Below are 11,224 nucleotides of genomic sequence, written 5' to 3'. Positions count from 1 at the left end.
GCCACCCTTTGGCATGCGTTTCGAGGCGCCGGGCCATAGTCTGCCTAGACCGACCGGTCACGAGCAAAGGTGGGTCAAAAGCGATCACGTCGACATTCTTGGGACCTCTTGAGTCTATATCTACACCCTCCGTTTAGGCTGTCGAAGATGGATGGATGCGATCGGAAAATTGTATTCCTTAGAGTCATCACAGAATCGGTTCAAAGTTTCCTTTGGACAAGATTTCGTTTGATCATCAGTAGGTTTAGAAGCCGGTTTCTCATCCTCTTCTAACTTGATGTAGTTAGGCAAACTACCATCATCTTGATCTGTTTAAGATGTGATTTACCAAGAGCAGAGACTTTTAGTTTCCTCATCTAAAGAAATCACAACAATATCATTAGTCAGAATCATATGATGTGTCTCTTTATCTGTAAGAGATTTACCAAGAGCTTCTAGTTTGACAACGAGATTCATTTTCTCTTTGGCTAGACAGTTTGAATGTCTTTTTCTCTGATCTTTTGTTCAAGAAGATTTGACTCTGTATTTAAATTAAACACTTTAGAAGACAAAGATTGTATAGGCTTTAGGAGTTTTACCAACTCTTTATCAGCATCTTCTTTTTCCTCAAAAAAGACATAGATGTTTTCGTAACTCCTGGATCATGAGTCAACGAAATATTAACATCTTCAACTTTTGAGGATTCAAACTCTTGCATAACGTTAACTGAATCGGACATTAGATTCAATTCTTATAGGTTGGATCGCACCAAACACATATTGTTAGATCTTTTCGTGTTTGTCTGCTCTGAGCCATGATGAAAAGGCGAGAGTACCCAAATATACCTCAAGCTAAAACTTTTCCTACCTATAAGTCCTTTCTCCGAAAGTGATTGTCTATGGACTGGGTCGAGACAATACAACTAATCGGTTCACACTTCGTGTGATCGTCTATGAATACGAGATCGAGACAATACAACAACGAAGTATGTTTACTTGATACAAAGGTTCGGACTTAACCAAACACAATAGGATTGCTTATCAAGTAAATAGGAATTAACGTTTGTGTAATTTACTTTAATTATAATAAAACAATTATAATGCGGAAAATAAAAGTAAATGACACAACAAGATTTTGTTAACAAGGAAACCGCAAATGCAGGAAAAACCCCGGGACCTAGTCCAGAATTGAATACTCTCAGGATTAAGCCGCTACACAAAATTACACTAACTTCGTATAGTTGAAACCAAGTAACTAAACCTATAGTTCACCTAGTTTCTTCTGTATTCCCACGCCTCCAACTTATAAATAAGTCACGTACTTGGAACAATTCCTTTGGTTCGTATTCCAAACAGTAAATGAACAACAAATCTGTTTGGTATCAGCTCTATTCAACCAAGTGATATGAGTCGGACAAAGGCTCTTCCGTTTATCTCAACATAAACTCCTTCATCAGTTCCTTAGATCTATCTTATGTTCAATCACCCAAAGGTAATCGATTAAGATTAATCCAACAACACCTTTAATCCGAAGAACTGTGTCGATGCCAATCTACTCAATTAATCAATCCAATCTACCACAAGCATAAACCGATTATTAATTGTATCCTATTTTACCGAGACAAGTATTGTTCACACCAAAGATTATAAAACCCAAGTAAGATCTTTAATATCTTGTTTGTCTTCAAATCTTCTTAATTCTTCAATAAACACCTGCACACAATCACTTGAATCTCTTGTGATCAATCACGCACAGAATGAAGTTTGTTAACAATGGATTATCACAAGATCGTCTTTAGAACTAACAATAGTCTAAAGATCTATGTCGAAACTCTGAACTAGTTTGAGTGAATCTTATATCAGAAGAGAATATTCTCAAGAATAAACAAACTAGGTGCAATCAGATTTCAACCACCGTTAGTCAATCAAATCAATCGAAAACAAAACATAAACCGTAATTATCTAGTTTCCCACCAACGGGTCGCGCTAGGGATTCTCAATCCCAAAGAAGACATTAAACTGAGCGGACGTAAGAGATTTCGCCTAATTAGGTTACTCTCCTCTCCTAATAGGCGGCTACACCAGTAACAACAACAAAAGAGTAAATCTGTTGTTACGAAGGATTAGTTTGCTAGAAAGGCAAACTTCAAGTATTTATAGTTTGGACACCAAGGAATTTCCAAAATCGAAAATATTCTCAATATATTCATTAAAGCACAAATGCTGTTTCCATAATTCCTTGAAATGCTCTATCCAAAAATAACGATCGAAATCTCTCGGAAAATCTAATTAGTAAATGCACATTACTAATTCTGTAATTTTCCTACAAAATGAAATTAATAACCTTAATTAAAAGATTCTTATCTTACTTATGTTTCGATCCTGGGATTCTCTTCCCTTAGATGTTAAGGAATATCTTTGAACAATTAAAGAAATAAACATTCACAACACGTGTTCAAAGTTTGTCGACATCTTTACTTTGTAAGTTCTCTTTCACACTTACAACCTTGAAACCGATTTGCCACACTTCCGAACAAGTTTAGAATTGGTTCATCTGACTTTCAAGAACTATGTGATTGATCAAACCAACATTCAATCACAATCATGGGTTTACGGTTCTACCAAAACAAGTTTCGGTTCTACCTCCATGTGAGTATTGTGCATAGTCACACTAGCTTTCCAAAAATTCGGTTGACTAGGTACTAAGATCGGTTCCCCACATATATATGGTATCTAACTTATATATGTTGCACATGTCCATAGGATCTTTTCCCCTTTGCCTAAAAACGTGTTGCACATGTCCATAGGATCGGTTCCCCTTTCTGCTATAAACCTTGTTGCACCCCATAAAAGGATCGGTTCCTTTTGATGTACTGCACCCCTTACAAGGATCGGTTCCTTTCTCCCAAAAGTTATCAGACATACAAACCCGATCATACCACAGGTGATTACTTAAGATCGGTTTTACTAATAAAATTTATACCAATACATAAGTCAGGCCTTTGTGAATAGTTCTACCAAGAACACAATAAGTTGTGAGCGGTTATACTCTATCACACATATTGGTTGTTCATAATATATACAATGAATAAAAAAACCAATAACACCTGGAAATTTCCTTTTCGGTTTACAAACAAGTTTATGAACTTACTTCCTTAGAACACATGTGAACATTTTTCCCTAGGATGAAATCCTCACCTCATACCCATACATAATCATAATACTATTCAAATGATTATGGCGATGTCTTATCTACAAAGTTTAATGGTTAAGCAATAAACCTCGTATTGTATTCCTTAATACTATGTCTATCTAGAGTTCACATATGCTTCGCAATTATGTTTTCAATATGCACGACTTGAAAGATATGTTAGGGAATGAAACAGTTCAATCCAAATATCACTAACCTCAAGTGGAAGGATGATTGTTGTCGTTGTAGCTCCTTGCTTCTTCACATCTTCAAGATTTCTCAATACTTGTAATGTCTCATATCCTAATACTTTCAAGTTAATGTATATGAAGTTGACTCTAGTACATAATCAAGCGACTCTTAACATGAGTTTTGATTCACTAAAATATGACAACCAAACTTGATATACCAACGCCTGGTGGGTTCAACCGAGCAATGCTCTAACACATGAGTTCCATATAAATTATTATAACAATAAGTCTATATTGACTTCGACCATTCCATCGAAAATTCCATACACAGACACAAGTGGCGGGTCCCATCGCGTTCCATTTCTGCCCACACCTCTCTAGATGCTAAGTACGCAGAGTATTGTCCGTTTGATTCCCTCTCGGGAGAAATCGAAGTGAAAACTTTGGTGGGTCTAGACTCACTCAAATTATAATGTGTTCGTCATAGCAACAAATATGCATTTGAATAACTTTGTTTCTAAGTAGTGCTTCAAAGAACTCTTGGATCAAAACCAGGTGGCATCTTCAGCTTTTGGTTTTATCTTATTGTGTCTTATTATTTTTATTAGAGCATTGCTCGGTCGAACTCGCATGCGTTGTTATCTCAATCATGTTTGTCAATGTTAGTGATCAAAACTATATGTCTTGATTTCTAGTATATTATAGCAAAGTCTCGGACTAGGATAGAAAATATAGTTGAGATCAAGGATTTCATGGCGATTCATCATACAAGTAGAAGAACTACTCTAGGAACCGGTGGAACTTCTCGACAAAAAGGTATGTGAGGACTTGAACTTATCTACCACTCAAAAGTCTATCTACTCTATCTCCTACTCTTTGAAACAAGAAGTAGTATGCTATATATATAGACTTTGATTATACACATTTAGTATTTCGAGCCAAGTATACCTCGCCTATCTATATCTCTAAATATGTTTTGGTAAGATTTTCGCTTTAACCAAGTTTATCTTTACCATGTGACGAAAGTCATGATATGTTTCAATCATCTTGAAAATTATTTTGACGAGAAAAGGTGTAACAACTACATAACGTTCTCTAAGAATGTTTCAATGATTGAAATAAGAGTTTATATTACATAACCAATGGTGGGAATAAGCATTGTTGTGGAAACACATTTATGTATAAGTCCTATTCCTTGAACCAAAGTTTGCGAAATTTGTTGATCAAGAGAACCGAAAGGATGGCATGAGCCAAGTCCGCGAACTCAGTCCGCGAACCGCCGAAGTTCTCAAACCCGAGAATTTTTTCTGGAGTTGACAAACTACTTGCGTGAAACTAAGTCCGCGAACTCATTCCGCGAACCCAGTCCGCGAACCGGCGAAGTTCTCATACCCGAGAATTTCTGCTGGAGTTTGTAAACTCTGCCCGGTAACTTAAGTCCGCGAACCTAGTCTGCGAACTTGAGAAGGTCATATATCTGAAGATGATTTCTGAACTTAAACTTAAAAATACTAAGGAATGCAGTTTACAAACCGTGGATATAAAAGTTCATGAATCGACTCAAGGGAATCAAATCATCTTTGTTTCAATTGTGTCTTGTGTAGTACATGATATTTCCTTGCAATTGAACAACTCTCTAACTAGTTCATTTGAAATCATTTGAACTAGTTATGGTGAAGAAGAACAGGGTTGATATGGAATGCTCATATGGCTAACCATTTGGTTAACTATTGTTGAACCAACAAGTGCATATGTTTGGGTACGGTTAACAAACCTAGAAGCGTGCATTGTCAAGTGTGTGTAACAAGGTAAGTTTTCGATCTAACGGTTGAGAAATATTAGCTTGAATCTAAATCAGGTTTTCATCTAACAGTGGATATTGATTGCTTTGTTACCAAGGTAACTTAATTGCAAACCCTAATTTGAAAGACTATATAAGTGGAACTCTAGTATTTGTGAAAAACTAATCCCCACACCTCAGGTGCGATTTCTTCTTCTAAAACCATGTTAACGACTTAAAGACTTCATTGGGATTGTGAAGCCAGACCGATACTACTTTTATCGTAGTTGTGTGATCTGATCTTGCATCTTCTATCTTACGAGTACAATCAGATTGATTGGATTGAGATTGAGATTGATATGTCCGATAGGGAGAATATAAAAAAGTAATCACAAACATCTTCGTCTCATTGTTTGTGATTCCACGACATCTTGTTTCACTACATACGATTAAGATTGTTGTGAGGTGATTGATAACTCTAGGTTGTTCTTCGGGAATATAAGACCGGATTATCAATGGGTTCATGTTCACCTTGATTATTATCAAAAAACAGAACAAAACCTTTTAGGGTTTATCTGTGGGAGACATATTGATCCTTTGATAGACTTGTCTGTGTGAGACAAATTTGTTTATTGTCAAGTCTTCGACTTTGGGTCGTAGCAACTCTTGGTTGTGGGTGAGATCAGATAAGAGAATCAGGTACGCGGTATCCTGCTGGAATCAGAGGCGTAGGGAGTACAACTGTACCTTGGATTAGTGGGAGACTGATTGGGGTTCAACTACAGTCCAGTCCGAAGTTAGCTTGGAGTAGGCTAGTGTATATAGCGGCTTAATGCAGTATGTGTTCAATCTGGACTAGGTCTTGGGGTTTTTATGCATTTGCGGTTTCCTCGTTAACAAAACTCTGGTGTATGTGTTATTTCTATTTCTGCATTATATTGTTTATCTTTATAATTGAAATAATACAGGTTGTGCGTTGAAGATCAATCAATTAGAATATGCAACCTTTGGTTGTTGATTTACATTGATTGACACTTGGATATTGGTCTTTGGTACCATCCAAGTTATTCCTTGTATTTGATTAGGACTTGCATATTTTGCTTGAGTAAATCAAATCAAGAGAGAGATATTAACTCCTCGATATACTTTTATCTGGATTGAGTCTGACTGTCTAGTTGATTCTCTAGAAAGTATATTGGAGTTAGTCCATACATATTTCTAAGCGAAATATTGGGTGGTTTTGTTTGAACCCCGCTTTTTCAATTGGTATCAGAGCAGGCAAAAACGTTCAAGATCTTACAAGTCTGTGTTTGTAGCAATCTGACTCTATGGACATTAGTGCTATCTCGATAAATGCACCACCAGATCCAGGGATTTCAGAATTCTCTTCCACGAATGATTTAATAAAATCTGTAGAAGAAATTCCATATAAACCTCCACCAGGTTTAAAATCCCTTGAAGTGTTTTCAGGGCTTGAAAAGAAGCTTGAGAGCTTATCTCATGATGTTGAGTTATACCTCCAGAAAGAGTAAGAATATCTTGACAGGCTAAATCAAGTTATGATGAATAATATTCATGTTGAGGTTGATATTGATTTACTAATCAGTGAGAGCAATGATCCTCCTCTGTGTAATCCAATTAGTTGTGATAAACTAAACGAATTACAAGAGGACTTTAAATCTCAGTCATCTGAGTGTATCACCTCAAAGCATGAATTGATTCGTTGCTCAATTCCTGATACTTCCTATCAAGATAGTAGTATTGTCTTCTTTTATGAATAATCCAGGACGTCTCTTTTTATCAAAAGAGTTTCCCTTTGCATTACTAAAAACTATCTGCAGAAACTGTTTTTTATAAGTTGGAAAATAAGAAATCAGAAACACCAATCTTTTTGGGTTCTCTTGAAGTTCTTTGATAGACTTATAAAAACAGTTCCTTGGGTGTTTTTCAACACTACAAGATTTAAGAGTTGTTCGAAAGAAACTCTTTCTTGGTGCCATGGTGAGCAAGACATTGTTCACCTCAACACAACTTGTTTTTGTTGAAAGTGCATCCTCACCAAGAAATGCCCTGCTATGTATACGGTGAGGGAAGCACAACAACTGGGGCGCACAGATTATATTCGGTAAGGCTGTAGAATCCAATTGGACTTTTCTGAAAAGTTATGTCTATAAACTTGAGCAAGTTTTATGTTTTTATTACTTGTTTGAGTACTTATAATGATCCATGTACCTTGATTATCGTTCATTTCTACCTAACTTGATCTGTGTTTAAGGTTCTTAAATGTTTAGGTTTGAAAACATTAGTTCAGGATGTTTGGACTTCATGGTACATATACCAAGTATGCATAACATCATGTAAAACCAAAATCCAGGGGCTTAAGTTCGCAAACCCCGTCTGCATACTGCTCCAGGATACGAAAATTCGTTTGCAAACCCGTATGCATACTTGACGTCGATATTCTGTAAACTTGTTTTGGCCGTATCTTCTTCGTCCGAACTCGGAATGACCTCATTCTTTTTGCATTATCTTCCTCTTTGAATTCTCTTCAAAATGGAGGAGATAATTATTGAATATTGATGAGTTAATATTGGTATTTGTCCTGTCTCTTTTTTTTTGAGTGTTTTGCTCCGTTTCGTTGCACTTGTTCCACTTCTCTTGGACTTGGACACTTGGATTCATGGAGTAGTACTTCTAAGCTCATTTTTATCTTTTACAAGAATGTTGTTGGTGAATCACAAAGAAGGAAGTTCAAGAATGGGCAGTAGTACGCATTAGTATGGGATTCTTGAATGTTCACAATCATTTTATGTGAACTATGGTGCATGGTCGTTAATGACTTTGTATGTTCTTCTTTGAAAATATTTTTATACGCCTTTGGTAGCTATTCTTGGTATAAATCCGGGCGGAAAAAGATTGATTCTACTCTCTAAGGACAAATCATCTTATATGTGCATTACGAGTTTGTCTTGATGCCTAGGAAAATTCTTATGAGAATTTATTCTTGTTTTTGAGAAGGATTACTAGAGTTTGGAATAGAAATTATTGTGATTTCACATAGCTATGTCCAACGTTTTCATCTTCATGTTTTTTAGGATTATTGGTTTAAATTCTAAAACTATTTGGAGGATGATGTTTTGCTGTGTTTAATCTTTATGATTTGTTATGGGATATTGGGGTTTACGTCCGTGAACTATGTTTATCCCATACTTTGTCAAAAATAAAGTCGTTCGTGATATGTAGTCACGTATTGATAAAAGAATGAATGGACTTTTGACAAATACAAAAGTTAAGCCTATATTGTCAATTCTTTGATGGAAGATAGGTTAAAATCTTTTGTTTTCAAGGATTATGTCTATTAATACCGTTATGCAAATAGTGGTGGAAAATAGAATGAATCTTTGTGTATTCCGCAGTATTGATCTTCCCTGATCCATATTTTATGTATTACTGTGAGGCTCCGTAATATATATTATGTTGAGCACTATACAACCAAGTTGATTTTTTAGCTTAGTTGTTGTTTCGTGAGATATTTTATGTCGAGCATATTGAACTAAATTAATCATCTTGTTTGGTTATTTAGTTATTGCTCCGTAAGTTTTCTTATGTCGACCAAAACAAATGAAAATTAAATTGATTACTTTTGTAATTAGTTTGGTTGTGTATTCCAATTAGATTAATTATGGGTTTAATTGTAATTAATCTAGTTGAGTATTTTCGTGTCTCCATAAGTTCTCTTATGTTGAGCACAATTAATTGAATTGATCTCTTTTTGTGTTTAATTTGATTGCGTATTCCGATTAAATTAATCATGGGTTTACTTGTGATTATTTGATTGAGTTTTTGTATATAGGAAATCATTCTCATGATTTTTTGTGTGTCCAATAAAAAATCCTTCTTTTCTTTCGAAATTAAGGTTGCTCTTGTTGTTCTTTCGGCAATGACATCAAATGGGGGAGAGTTCTTTTGAATTTGTGCTTAATGGTCATATCTTGAGGGGTGTGCGGCTGTGGAATTTTAGAGGGGTTATCTTGTATCTTTAAACTCCTTGATGAATGCATTTATCTTCGTCTTTATGATTGCATTTAAATTAGTTGGTATGTATTTTTTTCCTTTTGTCATGAAATGTCTCTCTCGGAAATTTCATTATGATCCCGTTCTTGCACCTTTGCCAATTTTATTGACAAAAAGGGGGAGAATTAGTATGTAGTTCACACAACAAATACATATGGTTTTCGGATCATTGTGTAAGGGGGAGTGGTTTCCATGTGAGATGGAGTATTGACTAAGGGGGAGTGATACATATCACCATAGTATTATTGTTGAAGTTATGATACAATTGAACTTTGACACTGTGTAATAATATGATGACACTGTATAACAATGATTGAGAACTGTGTTTTCTCATTATTATAGCTACGGATCTTCAACAGCGGTGATGCTAAACTTACAACCTTTGGGATCATTGGAGTACTTGGAAGTGACGAAGATTTTGGGGAATGTTGAAGATTAGACATGTGGAATAGGAGCTACTAAAGTTTCTTTATCTTTTTTGTATTCCATATGTATTGATAATTTTGTCACTAAAGTTGACAAAGGAGGAGATTGTTAGAACATTGCTCGGTCGAACTCGCATGCATTGCTATCTCAAGCATGTGTTGTCAATGTTAGTGATCAAAACTATAAGTCTTGATTTCTAGTCTATTATAGATAAGTCTTGGACTAGGATAGAAAGTGTAGTTGATCTCAAGAACTTCATGGCAATTCATCATACAAGTAGAAGAACTACTCAAGGAACCGGTGGAACTTCTCGACAAAAAGGTATGTGAAGACTTGAACTTATCTATCACTCAAAAGTCTATCTACTCTATCTCTTACTCTTTGAGACAAGAATTCGTATGCTATATATATATAGACTTTAATTATACACATTTGGTATTTATAGCCGAGTATACCTCGCCTATCTATATCTCGAAATATGAGTTGGTAAGCTTTTCTCTTTAACCAAGTTTATCTTTGCCATGTGACGAAAGTCATGATATGTTTCAATCATCTTGAAAATTGCTTTGATGAGAAATGGTGTAACAACTACATAACGTCCTCTAAGAATGTTTCAATGATTGAAATAAGAGTTTAGATTACATAACCAATGGTGGATATAAGCATTGTTGTGGAAACACATTTATGTATAAGTCCTATTCCTTGAACCAAAGTTTGCGAACTTTGTTGATGAAGAGAACCGGAAGAATGACATGAGCCAAGTCAGCGAACTCAGTACGCGAACTGCCGAAGTTCTCAAAACTGAGAATTTCTGCTGGAGTTGACAAACTACTTGCGTAAAACTAAGTCCGCGAACTAAGTCCACGAACCAGCGAAGTTCTCAAACCCGAGAATTTCTTATGGAGTTTGTAAACTCTGCCCGGTAACTTAAGTCCGCGAACCTAGTCTGCGAACTTGAGAAGGTTATATATCTGAAGATGATTTCTGAACTTAAATTTAAAAAGACTAAGGAATGCAGTTTACAAACCGTGGCGATAAAAGTTCATGAACCGATTCAAGCGAATCAAATCATCTTTGCTTCAATTGTTTCTTGTGTAGTACATGAGATTTCCTTGCAATTGAACAACTCTCTAACTAGTTCATTTGAAATCATTTGAACTAGTTATGGTGAAGAAGAACGTGGTTGATATGGAATGCTCATATGGCTCACCATTTGGTTAACTATTGTTGAACCAACAAGTGCATACGTTTGGGTATGGTTAACAAACCTAGAAGCGTGCATTGTCAAGTGTGTGTAAAAAGTTAAGTTTTCGATCTAACGGTTGAGAAATATTAACTTGAATCTAAATCAGGTTTTCATCTAACGGTGGATATTGATTGCTTTGTTACCAAGGTAACTTAATTGCAAACCCTGATTTGAAAGACTATATAAGGGAAAATCTAGTATTTGTGCAAAACTAATCCCCACACCTCACGTGTGATACTGGTTTGCATACTAGAGTCGATTCTCCTTTAACCTTTGGTTTTCTTCTTCTAAAACCAGGTTAACGACTTAAAGACTTCATTGGATTGTGAAGCCAGACCG

Source organism: Papaver somniferum, unplaced genomic scaffold, assembly GCF_003573695.1.
Source record: "Papaver somniferum cultivar HN1 unplaced genomic scaffold, ASM357369v1 unplaced-scaffold_154, whole genome shotgun sequence".
Lineage (NCBI taxonomy): Eukaryota > Viridiplantae > Streptophyta > Magnoliopsida > Ranunculales > Papaveraceae > Papaver > Papaver somniferum.
The sequence above is the reverse complement of the archived record's forward strand: the minus strand, read 5'-3'. Positions refer to the sequence as shown.